A 14,363-nucleotide genomic window follows, 5' to 3' on the forward strand; every position below is an offset into this window, starting at 1 on the left:
TTATGACATTTTTGTACTTTAATATATTGTATTTGTAAAATATATATATATATTTTTTTTTTTTTCCTGTGATGCCAAAGCTGAATCATTACAGTGTATTCGGTGTCACACGATCTTTCAGAAATCATTCCAATATGCTGATTTGGTGCTCAGTTGCTTATTGTTATCAGTGTTCAAAATAGTTGTGCTGCTTAATATCTTTATGGGACAGGATTCTTTGATTAATAGAAAGTTCAAAAGAACAGTGTTTAGGATACATTTAAAATTTTGCGTATGTATGTATAATACCATTTCACAAATCTAACCAGACTTGATTGATTTGCTTGTACTTAATGAATATCAACTCCATATTCAGAATGCAGTTGTCAGTTGTCTATAAATAATTCAAACAAAATCTGAGTCAAACAAACAAAAGTCAAAATCGAGTCTCATGTTTTCAACAGTTTGAATCTACACTTTGTTTGAACACAAACACACACACACACACTTATGCAACTAGCAGTAGCATGGCCAAGCCTATAGGGGGCAGTGTATGCTTTTAACAGCCCCCACTCAGGTAAGATCCATATTGGTCGGGGTGACCACAACGGCCACATATTTTCCACTCCACCACTTCAGCGACTCTCGCTCAATTACCATTCCTTTCCGTTCTCCCCTGCCCTAACGCAGCGATTACAGCCACTGCACAGGAGGACCCTCAAGTATTTAGAAACACCCAGCTTCAACTAGGCCAAGAGGCATTTGAAGTACACTAATGTAGGGGGCCTGAGCCCTAATATAAACAACATTTATCACATGAAAGTCCTGGTTGGCCTATTAGGCAGACTTGAAGAGCGCGCACTCCTGCCTCGGATCCCTAGTGGAGCTGCTTTATTTAGCCAGGCTGTTCTTTGCACCTAACCATCTCCATGCTTCCCACGTGCCAGTTTGAGCTTTTTCTGTCATCTTATCTTGATCGTTCATCTCCAGCGATGTTTGTTTGTTTGAAATTTCTGTCTTTTAGTCAGGAACATGGCGTTCTTGAATTTTAGAGCTGTGATCCGAGACAGATAATGTGAGTAAATGTTTCCACGATGATAACAGGAAATAAATTTTAATGTAGCGAAGTTTTATGATGGTCTTTAACACAGGTTAATCGTTAACTGAACTGTTTTCAAGACGCTTTATTTTGCTGTTCGAACAAGTGTTCTTTTTGTCATTTTTCCATTGAGTTAAACCATTACCTAAAGAAGTTTCACTCGGCCCAGGCCTAATTGGTCAAAAGCATTTTTCCTCATTTCTAGAAACATTTCTGTTTGGAAATATGAGCTTCTCCTTCAGAAAGTGTTGACATACAGTGTCACAAACTCTAAATGATCATAGATGCTACAAAACTTTCTGTACTTCTCCTTTTGAGACTCCATTACACTTAATGTTACGCTCTAACTATCCCGTAACATGACAGCTGACAGTGATCGGTTGAAGTTTCACAGCAGCTGTTTAAACACATAGCCCAGTTGATTGGGAAACAGTAAAATTCTGTGAAATTTGTTATTGAGCATGTAATTTACAACGTCCAAGAGAATAGTGCTGGAAGCAGGTCCAGATTTGACAAATTTATTAGTCCTGGATACACACAGGACAGTTAAAATCCTGTATTGGGCCTCATCTATCTAATCTATCTGTACTATGAAAAAAATAACCTTAAATCTGGACATTTATTTGTTGTTATTACAGCTTATATCAGTGATTTGCAGAGTTGTCACCTTGGGGAGGCACTGGATTTCGTCAGGATGTCAGCATTTGTCTTACTGTGACCGATAAGAGGAGACAAACTCACACACACACATACAGTTGGTGTAACTAAGACTACCAAACAAAAAGTGTTAATCATACAGACTGGAGGAAACCTTGAGATAATGAGGCTTTTGCCCGGTATTTAATGGCTTTAATTGTTGAAATTGTTTCTACATCAGTAGGGATAAGATAAAATAAAATAAAACTTTACAATACAGGTACATGAATAATCATGTACTAATGCCTGAATTAATGCTTACTTCAACACTAGCTACAACTGGAGTCCTATTGATTCATGAATGAACAATGCAGCCTTAACTACATATTGGTATATGTTTGATAGAGAATGCATTAATTAACAGGAGTAAACTAAACAGTCTCTAAAGGAAGGAATAATAAATAATTTGACACTTAAATTTAAACAATTTAATATTGTCATAATTTAAACTACTGACGTCTGCAGTTTCATCACTAACATTACTGATACTGATTTTCACTGATCCTCCTTATCAAAATGCTAAATGCACTAATAATTGATATTAAATGGTCATAATCTGTTTTGTGTTTTTCTCTTTCCTGTCAAACTCAACCTACTGGGACTTCTATACAAAAAAAATTCAAATTAAAACCCACAAAGAACATTTGCACAACAGTTCCTGAAGAATTATGACCTTAAAGGGTTAGTTCACCCAAAAATCTGTTATAAGATATTTTTTTAAGGAATCTGAGAGCTGTCTGACCCTGCATAGACAGCAACGCAACTGAAATGTTCCCAAGTCCAGAAACGTAGCAAGGAGATCTGTAAAATAATCCATGTGACATCAGTGGTTCATCCGCAATTATACGAAGCTACAGGAATACTTTTTGTGCGCAAAAGAAAAGAAAAAAAAGACTTTATTCAACAATTCGTCTCCTCTGCATCACCCTGGTGCCATTTTGGAGCATATCCGCTGGACGTAAACAGCGTATGCTGTTCTGTGTCAGCTGCGTCACACGGATACGCTGTTTCCGTTCAGATGAAATCACAACAACGTAGGAAACAGATCCGGCGTGACGCAGCTGACACAGAACAGCATACGTTGTTTAGTCCAGCTGATACTCTCCAAAATGGCACTACAGGGTGATGGGGAGGAGACGAATTGTTGAATAAAGTCGTTATTTTCCAATCCATAGAACGATGTTACCTCTCTACATTTTCTTCTTTTCCGATAATCCGTTTAGTTTGCTTACACTATGCTGATAACACACGAACATCTCGGAGACGTCTATTTGACGTCTACGTGTACAACTGCAAGATGTATTTTGTTGCTCATCTGTAATACGTCCCTAATAAGACGTCTTTCCTATAAGATATCAAATAGATGTTTAGAAAATGTCTTTAAGATGTTTATGATTTAGAATGTATGTAAAACTGACGTTTGTACACAGCAGATGCTTTCCAGACCAAGCGATCTTTAACAGACATCTTGCAGACGTACGTGTGTGGTAGGTTATGCAAACATTGTGCGTGAAGTAACTTTAATTATCAACGTCGCCAGATTTTCCGAACTGCTTGTACTGTTGGTGCATTTAAGTCCTCCTGAGAAGTTCGTATTTACGATTTGGGAAGTCGTAATTACCACATCAGGTGCATTGAAGTCACTTTGGTCCGAGCAAGATTGTAATGTACATAAAATTCGGCAAAATTTCTTTAACCCTACTTTTAAAACCTGATGAATACAAATGCGATTCGAGTGTGTTACTGCTTTGTTTTTATTCAATACATGAACATTCTTTAAATTGGATTGTTGTTATACATGTCCAATCGTAATTATACAATTTAATGGTATTTTGCACATGCTAATTAGTTTTATTGTAAATGAAGAAAAAATATCAAATTTAAATCCTTTTAACAAATTTACTTCAATACAGATGCTGCATAAATTGCACCCGACATGTTTTCTCACTGACAAAGAAAAAAATTAATTTGTTTTCCACTCGTAATTACGATTTTATAGTGGCATTCATGTGCGCTCAACTCATAAATACGATCTATCCAACATGACTTGAACCAAGTGTGCCACACACGTCCTGAAAAGTGAAGCCGAAACATTTCAATCTCTAGATTAAATGAGTACCAACACATCTATATCGGTCATAACTTCTGCAGTGAAATAGCGTGATCAGGAGTTAAACTCACTAGTGCGCTTGTGTCGAGGACCCATATTTGCGTGCTCCATCAAATTAAATGTACTTTGAACAGCTGAGTTCAGCCATACACATGCACTAATCGCGCCCATCAGAACGTGAATATACTTTGGCGTTGAGGTGTGAAAAGTAGACAGTGAAAAAATGAATGCAAAAAAAACTAAACAACTGGTGACATTTGAGCTTAAAACACATAAAACCTGTGACGCAGCTGACACAGAACAGCATACGTTGTTTAGTCCAGCTGATACTCTCCAAAATGGCACTACAGGGTGATGGGGAGGAGACGAATTGTTGAATAAAGTAGTTTTTTTTTTTTCTTTTGCGCACAAAAAGTATTCTCATAGCTTCGCATAATTTCGGTTGAACGTTACGTTTCTGGACTTGGGAACATTTCAGTTGCGTTGCTGTCTATGCAGGGTCAGACAGCTCTCAGATTCCATCAAAAATATCTTAATTTGTGTTCCAAAGATGAACGAAGGTCTTACGGGTTTGAAACGACATGAGGGTGAGTAATTAATGACAGAATTTTCATTTTTGGGTGAACTATCCCTTTAAGATTAATTATTAGTGTATTTAGCATTTTATAGATTTGATAAGGAAGATCAGTGAAAATAATGAAAAACTTTTTTAAACGATCATGCAATTGCAATTAATGTTTTAAAACTTCAAAAGGATGCAAAAGCACCATCCTGTACAAGTTCCATAAAAGTACGGTGTATGATATTCCAGCTGAAGCAAAACTACAGCTTTGTGTCACAAACAGACCAACATTTAAGCCATTGTTAACTAATAATCCAGAATCACTGAATAAACTAGTTCTTATCTCTAGAATGTGATCCGTCAGATTCATGAGTGAAACATTCAGGCCGGTTTTGTGCATTTAATCATGTGAAAGAACACTTTGTCATTGTTATTCATGTTATGAACTTTCATGTACACTTCAAAAAAGAGTTAGGGCTAAAATTTCAGTTATTTTTATTATTGTATGGTTTCAGAAGTCTTGGAAAATAGTGCACAAATATTTTATGATAATAGTGCTTTCAGACCATGGGAAAAAGCCAGTCATGCAGGTTTAGAACAACATGAGGGTGAGTAAATAATATCAATTTCCATTTCTCACTGAACTATTCTACTTAACACCAGTCTTTTTTTTACTTTTCTCTTATTTTCTGTTATCTAACTTTCTTTTTACTGTTTCTACTATGCCTTTCTGATACCTGTTTCCTGACTCTGACCAGCCAAGGGAGGAAATGCCTTGTGTTTGCCAGTGAGTGACACAATTTTACATGGTGCATCGAGTCATCTGGGTTAAAGCCTGCAGTACCATTCTGTGACCCCTTCCCCTGCCAGTCACATCAGGGATTAAAGGTGAACAAGAGGGCAAATCGGCTATCAAGTCAGAAACACTGACCGTCAACTTTGTACTGTTTCTGTTCTCTCCTTCGTGCACAAACACTCTCCCATAGACACACACTCTCTGACACACACGGGCACAAACATATACACAATCCACCTTCTTAGCATGGGGTCACGGCCCACCGCAAGCAAAAGAATGAGCAAGGATACAGAACTTCAAAAGCCATTACCACTCGGAAATCAGCTTATTGCTTCACGGTGACTTGCTCTTGCTAAAATACACTTGGACAGAAACACAACAAATTAAATCTCCTTTAAGTAGGATGAAAAGAGACTGGGAGTTTGGGGCAAGTTATCCCATTGTTTATTTAGTGAATATTTCTCAGGTTAAAGGGTTAGTTCACAAAATGAAAATTCTGTCATTAATTACTCACCCTCATGTTGTTCCAAACCCGTAAGACCTTCGTTCATCTTTGGAACACGAATTAAGATATTTTTGATGAAATGTGAGAGCTCTCAGACCCTGCTCTGTTCCAAGGTCCAGAAATGTAGTAAGGAAATCGGTAAAACAGTCCATGTGACATCAGTGGCTCAACTTCAGTTTTGCAAAGCTACGAGAAATACTTTTTGAGCGCAAGTTTTGACTAAAAAGGTCCAGGAAATAAAAGATAAATTGTCAATGAATTCTGCAATTAAACACCCTATTACAGGTTTTTCAGCAACATTTATACGATTAGGGCAGAAAAAATGTATGAAACATCAAATATATATAAAGTATTATACAAAATATCATATGAAATAAAAACAATTGTTTTGGACAACAGATGTTGCAATGCAATGTAATGTAATGTAATAAAATAAAATGAAATAATTGTAATTAAAAATAAAATTAATTAAATTAAAATATAAAATAAAATAAAATAAAATGGCAATGTGTGAACCATACAACTTGCCCTGAGCTGACATTTATGAAAAATACACTTGCCTGAATGTATGCTAGTGTAGTTTTATTGTGTTCACTAGTTCACCTTAGAAAACAGAAAAATATGATGTTAGGATTTCAGTTTTGAGCGTGAAAGAAACACTGCTAGAGAAAACACATTTGTGTAATTGCACTTTTGACTTACAGTTACTGACATAGTCCGTATGAAAAAATCTCGCTGTAACATTTAACTCCATTCCCCTATATCCAAAAATAAAAAAGAACATACAAATAATTGCAATAATTCTGCAGTTAGAAGTTCATAAGGCTAAAACAATACAAATATTTACAACCTTGAATGGCAAAGACGGCAGTATTTTGTTTACAGATTGCCCCAAAAATGTGAGTCTACCAGAAGGCCTTTCGATATGACCTCAATACAAAATAGCCCTGACCTTTCGCCTGTCTCTGCAAGAGAAAAAAAGATTGACAGAATTTTTTCTTTATTACATAACTTCAGCTGTTGTCTTTGAAGTCCAGCCGTACGAGATGAATGTGTATGCTTAACATTACTTGCATTTTCAATTTCAGTATGAAAGGTGCTCCTATTTACTGTTTGTATAAAATACGGTCTTTTAAACCGGGTAATAAAACAAGTTTTATGGTGGCATTACCCAAACCCCCACAGGGAGAATGCTGCATTTGCTTTCTAAATGAAGCTTGCTGGAGATTTGGTGCAGGTTTGCTGACTCAGAATAATATACCACGTTAACCCTGGCCTGCTGTTCTATCAGGGGTCAGGCTGACGTGGATTAGTGCAAATTAAATTCATGAGACAGAGTTTTTTTTTTAAGACCTTGGTATACAGTACAGTAGATTGATCTGTGCTGTAAATATAATATGAAAAATTATATAATCTTGTCTTTAAAAATAAAAACAAACACGTACAACAACATATATATAATGGATCGTAATTAAAAAGAAAAGAAAAGAAATAATAAATGATAATAATAAATGCGACAACATTTTAGTTTTGAGCTTGAAAGCAACACTTCTAGAGAAACTGACACATAGCCCTTGTGACAACATTTCCATGTGACAACTAACCCCATTCCCCTATATCTAAAAATAAAAATAACACACAGATAATTGCAATAATTCTGCAGTTGAAAGTTCATAAGGGTAAATCCCAGCCTAGGCTCACTGGGAAACCCAATACGAAAATAAATAAGGACAAACAATCATAACCTGCAGTACATCAGTGAAAAGGGCTACTTATGTTATTAACTCAACATTTGGTAACACTGTATAACATTTCAATATATATTTCAAAGCAGAAACCAGCATCATGTAACCCCATCTATGCTTGATATAGATCAATGCTTGATCAATTGTCTTAAATGCTAAATCTGCCATAGGCATCAACTGATGATACCATAGGCAACATTTAATGATGGCAACTTTAATACCTAATGGTTTTAACCTCTAGCTAGCCGTGCACTGAAGAGAGAAAGTGAGCCACATGCTTTGAGAGCATGCTAGTTGGATTAGCGACCATTAGAGTCAAACCCCTCCGCAAGCACCACAGAGTGGCTGTGGTACACTGACCTAATCAAGCTTTAGGTCACTCGCTCAGATCAGTTCCAGAGCGAGTGACAGAGAAAAGAGCGAGAGAGAGAGAGAAAGAGAGAGAGAGAGAGGGTGAGTTTGTGTACAGGTGAGAGAGAGAGGCTAATCCTTTATCTCTTTGTGTAATAAGTTGTAAGACATGACCCCAAGGAGCCGATAAAAATCACACAGCACCGGACTCAATAGTCACCCCATGCAGTCTCTTTTTCCTTATTCATCCACTTCTCCTATATTGTCTTTTCTGATTCCACAAGGTTCAGCTAGAATAAGGAAATCTGAACTTTTCACCCAGCGTATAAAAAAACAGCAGAAACATGCCACTGGGTTCACTGTGCCTTATTCTCATTAATACTTGAGTGAGATTAACTTTAGAGCATGAAAAATGAAAGCTCACAAAATCCTATTTCTTAGAAACATTAAAAGGATTATCTAAAGGTCATATTTACTCACAACACAACGTGTTATTGTTAAGGTATGAATGAGAACATGGCTAAATGCACTATAGTCTCCCACACACCCAAACAAGAACTCAAGATGCATCTTTTCCATAGCACTTTAATCCTTTTAAGACTCATGTTGCAAGCAGTGGATTTCAGAGAATGATATAAACAAACCATCCTGACAAAAATACTGTCTTTGCCAGGAAAGGCTAATACAGCATTTTCTTCAGACAGAAAAAAGTAATACAGTAAAAGATTATGAAAGAATGTTTTTGCCTCAAAGTTTAAAAAGAAGAAGAAGTCAATAATGACTTTATATCTACCATTTTCCAACTTTATTTCTCACATTTGTGACTTTATATCTTCTAATTGTGACTTTGTGAATTGTGAATTTTGGTCATTTGTTTCACAATGTCGAAATTCGAATTTAAAGTCACATTTTAAGATTTAGTCGCACTGCGAATTTATTTCACAATGTGATTTATTGCTAGATTGTCACATTGTGAAATATACATTCACAAATGAGAAAATACATGATACTTCAAATTTTGAAATGTGACATTAAATCCTATAATCGCGACTGTGAAACAAATTGCGAAACGTCAGAAAACGAATTGCAAAAAATTCATGATCGTGAGATTCAAAGTCCTAACTGGGAGATATAAAGTTTTAAATTGTAGTCTTATTGCAAGATTAAAGGGACATTGTGAAAAACAAAGTCACAATTGTAAGATTTAAAATCGCATTTCAACATTAGTCACAATGCAAATTTCTTTTTCACAAATTGTGAGTTTATATTTTGAATTTATATTTAAAAAAATGTGACTTATAGAGTCACACTGTGAAATAAATATACAATCCAAAAAAAAAAAAGATACTTCAAATCTTGAAATCTGACTTTACATCTTACACTCGTGACTTTGTGGAACAAACGGTGAAATTTCAAAAAATGAATTACAAAAAAGTTTTATTATGATATTTAAAGACCAAATTAGGAGTTAAGCAATTACAAAATTTTGCCTTGTGACATTTAAACTCACACTGTAAAATACAAAGTCGTGACTTCAAAAATTAAAGAGCGAATTTATATTTCACAACATGACAAAGAAAGATTTAGTCACACTGTGAAATAAATATACATTCACAATTAGAAAAACAATGAGATTTCAAATCTTGAAATGTGACTAAATCTTACACTCGTGATTTTGTGGAAAAAACGGTGAAATAAAAAAAAACGAATTACAAAAAAGTTGTATTGATGAGATTTAAACACCAAATTAGGAGTTATTCAATTGCAAAATTTTGCCTTATTGCGACATTTAAATGCAGACTGTAAAATACAAAGTCGCGACTTCAAGACTTAAAAGAGTGAATTTATATTTCACAACAATGTGACAACGAAAGATTTAGTCACACTGGGAAATAAATATACATTCACAATTACAAAAACAATGAGATTTCAAATCTTGAAATGTGACTTTAAATCTTACAATTGCGACTTTGTAAACAAATTGTGAAATTTAAAAAAATACATTCACGAAAAAGTGAGATTTCAAGTCTTAATTGGTATATTTAGTCAAATTGTGAAGTATAAATTTGCAATCTGAAAAACAATATGACTTTAAATCTTGCAATTTCACCTTATATCTCACATTGATTTAATTTCCTATCTTAAACTTTATCTCAAAATGACCTTTTTTATGCTCTAATGGGCGTCCATTAGAGGGAATATGAGAGTAAGTTCATACTGACTGTGGTCTGCATGGCCACATGGCCAGTGTGCCCCAAGAGAAGTGGGACCCTGACCGGTTGACAGCTCTCTTTGTTCAGCTCCTAGTCGAATTTTTGAGCAGCCTGAGACAAATGCCATTTATGAGTACTTCACTTTCTTTTATAAACAAAATGCAAGAAGGAGACTGGAAAAGAAACTGATACAACCTTTGGGCATTTGCGGCACACACTGACCCCCCTGTGCTAGATTCCAGGGTTCATGCACTCTGCCTGAAAAAGGAATAAAAATGTATTTATTTAGTTATTCTGATCAGCATTGCACTGTTGCATCTTGAGCAGGATATCAGGATACACCAAATAAACTAGAGGGTTTCTTTGTGTTTATTAATAATTTTTTTATCATTTCAAATGTTTATAATCACATACAGATGTCAACGTAATCATGAACTGCAGAGTTTATTCCAGTCACAACTGTGTATACAAAAATATGAATTATGAAAACATGTGTTTAATGTTTGACTTCATGTAAGTCCGTCTAGGCCAACATTTTAATGGTTATAAATGTCAGCGTAACCCAACCTGGTTCATTCCCCACAAGCTTATTCTACAGGGTACAGCGTGAATGAATCACAATGAATCAAATGAGTATTACGACCACAGTAAGTACATTATATCAATAGATGATGGCAATATAAATCATAACTTGCCACAATAATGAACCATGTAGGAGAGACTGGGGCTAGTTGTCACAAAAGGAGGTTATTTCGGTATGTTTTGAGTCAAAAGTTCAATTAAAAATGCTTTTCTCCTGCAGTGTTTTTGGATATTGGTTTCAAACAACTAAATAGGGGAGGGAGATAGATAGATAGATAGATAGATAGATAGATAGATAGATAGATAGGAAGTAAATGTGAAGTTGTAAATGTTATTAAATTAACGAATTATTTTGTATTTATTTGTTTGTTTGCTTGTTTGATATTTTGGTACATTACCTTTTCTGTGTTTCACAATTTGCTTTACATTTTTCAGTTCATTACTGAGGCATGTTTTATCCTCTGGGGCTTTGGCACTACTGAAATTAAAGTTAAGATGATGTTAAAGTACACAGAACATATCAGTAATGCTCATTTTGCCCATTTTCATTGAGATTATGGCCATATATTACTTTGAATGCACTTAAATGTTGTCACAAAAGGTCAATTCATGGTTGAAATGTTCAAAAGCTTTTTTCTAGCTACAACTTTAAGGTACGTATCTATACAGAATCTGACTTTCAAAAATAAACTCTGACCCTAAGAAATATTCACCAGAGTAAAAACTGTGACAACCTGCCTCAGTGTTTGTGGGCCCAAGGATTCAGTCTTCTATTCACCACAAAGGCTTTGCCTCCGACAGAAACTGCACATATCCCATAATGTCATGTACCTCTGCTATATGTTGTGAAGCAGATGACAGTTTTAATGAAGTGGCACAAACCGCAGCTGTGTCCACCAGCCCATAATCAAGTGGCCTGTGAACCTTTTGGGTTCTCTTTCCACTCTTGCGTTGCTGGTTTGGGCTCGTGTGACGGGACCAAGGCGGCTGGCGGAGTGCATGACACCTGGAGCCCTCACACGTGTGGAGAGAAAGTGTGAAACCGGTGCGGTGATTACGGTGCGGTGAACCTCCATGATTACGGCAATGCTTACAAGTGCGCACGCAATTAACTGGGTCCACTCCCCTATGCAGTGGGACTGTAAAAGAGGCACAACGGGGAAGGAGAACTCTTTAATTATGCTCACAATAATATATGAATGTAATCTCAATGAAAATGCACTAAATCGCAGAGGTGAGCTTTGTAGGCGCTCTGCGAGAGTTACTGATATGCTTTGTGTATATTTTATGAGCCCAGTTTGGGTCAAGCTTAAGAAACATTCATTTTAAGTGTATTTAAGCATGAGTGAGGAACGATTCTGTGGTGTTTGCAGTGCCAAAGGAAATGGCTGGTAACAGTTTTGGAATTTAATCATTTTCCTCTCACTTTGTGTAGTAGTCTGTAGTAAAATACCTATTCAAACCAATTCAAAAATAAATTTAAAAAAAGTACCCAACATGACTTACAAACAAAACTATGCATCACTATGAACGATGAGTGTTTTTGTGACATTTAGGCTCAATGGACTTGGTGTGAAAAGGCCTTTATACTTATCCAGAACAATAAAAAGAATGGTAGAACAAAAACGGATGATAGAATGAATGACAGAATGATAGATAGAACTATAGAAAGATAGAATGATAGATAGATAGAACAACTGAACAAAAGATAGCACAATAGACAGAATGATAGAATGATATATAGAACGATGGATAGAATGATAAACAGATAGAACAACTGAATTACAGATAGAATATTAGACACAATAGACAGACAGACAGACAGACAGATAGAAACACTGTTAAAGAAAGCATCTGTTCCATTCAGGTCTGCAGAACAACTTGTGGTTAGAGCTCTCAGTCAGTAGCTGCTCTGTATGAGAAAAAAATAATCACAGCCAAAACCACATGTACAACAAATCTAATACGGGTTACACAAATATGCAGTTCTGATGTCATGAACATCAATTACCACAACACTTAAGTGCTGGAAGGGCATGCGCTGGAAAAATTGGTGCCACAGTGATTTAATTGGCAACGTACTTGGCCACTTTTACCCGCACCCACCCAGTTCCTGCAGGTGTCTCAGAAGAGGCCTCCCAAACAAATTACAGTAGGTCAAACCATTACTTCTGACGCTGAGGCACAAACTCACAAGGCTGGGTCAGCAGAGGTCCCTGCGTGACCTTTGAGTGAGAGGTCAGGCCACTTAGGCCTGTTTTACACTATTATGTCATCAAATTACGAAGCTTAAACCGTTGCCAATGCCACAGTCTGATCCAATACACACACACACAAAAACACATCCACACCCACACTCTCACCCCGACACAAATACATCACAGTGCCCCCGTCTTCAGGCCGGTTCGTCATTATGGGTGCCATACGCTGAATCATGCCAATGTGTGTGTCTGTCTGTCGACATTAAAGTGTGTGTCAGTCAGCATGTGTGTGTGAGCATGTCAGGGGTAGTATTTGGCAAGAGAGCCCGTGTTTGATAATGAAGTCATCAGTTTAAGTAAACTCCAGATGGCTTGGTTAGAGAATAGAGCTGTGCCATCTGCAATGCATTCAGCGTCTTGGTCTCTCCCCCTCTTCTAGTTTGGCACGGCTGCTAGTGAAGTGCTCACAGTCTTAATGCCATTACTGAAAGGTTTCAGAAGTCACAGCCAAGCAACTTTCTCATTTCACAATTACCTGTGCTCTCTTAAAGGCATAGTTCATAGAAAAATGAAAATATTCACACCCTCATGGCGTTCCAAATCTGTACTATATGTTAGTGGAACACAAAAGGCTTTTGGAAGAATATACTAACTTTGTTTTTCAAAATAATGAGGAGGACTGGGGCTGTGAAACTTCTAAATGGCAAAAAAAAAAAGCACTATAAAATTGTCCATATGACTCGTGCCCTATATTTTAAGTCTTCTGAAACCATATAGTTTTGTGTGAGAAATGGACTGAAAAGAAAGTTCACACGAGTTCTTGAAAGAATTAGCAGATTCATGACCAGTTCTTTCCCTTGAGTCAGATCTTTTCAAATGAATCAGTTGATTCAGTTTACAAAACCAGTCTGAATGACTTAATCATGATTCACTGTCAGTCTTTCCTTCCAGTAAGCTTTGAGTCAGTGAGTTGAACCTAGGAACCAGATCAGCATGATTTTGGGCCTGTTTACATCTGGTCACTTCATGCGATTCCAGTGATCGGATATCTATCTGATTTGTTAAAACGTTTCCATTTACACTTGGCCACATAAATGTGTCTTTGCAAAACAGATATAAATCCGGTCTTCAATTTCCGCGCTATATGCAAATGTAAGAGTTCATGTCAATGAAAGCAACAGATAGGCGCTGCATTTTATTAATCATCATCTGATTTCAAGATCACGTCATCCGCACTGGAAAGATAAGTTAGTCTAAATACTTTTAAAGGGGTCCTATTATGCTTTTTCACTTTTTCAACTTTAGTTAGTCTGTAATGTTGCTGTTTGAGCATAAAAAAGATCTGCGAAGTTACAAAGCTCAAAGTCCAATTCAAAAGGAGATATATTATTTAACAGAAATCACTTTTAAAAAACTACAACGATGACTCGTTTGGACTACAAGGCATATTTTCCAGGATTTGTGATATCACAAATACCGACGAATGGGACGAGACCTGGTTGAGCTGCACTAGAGAAGGCAATG

This window comes from Sinocyclocheilus anshuiensis, unplaced genomic scaffold (genome assembly GCF_001515605.1).
Source record: "Sinocyclocheilus anshuiensis isolate Anshui unplaced genomic scaffold, SAMN03320099.WGS_v1.1 scaffold267, whole genome shotgun sequence".
Lineage (NCBI taxonomy): Eukaryota > Metazoa > Chordata > Actinopteri > Cypriniformes > Cyprinidae > Sinocyclocheilus > Sinocyclocheilus anshuiensis.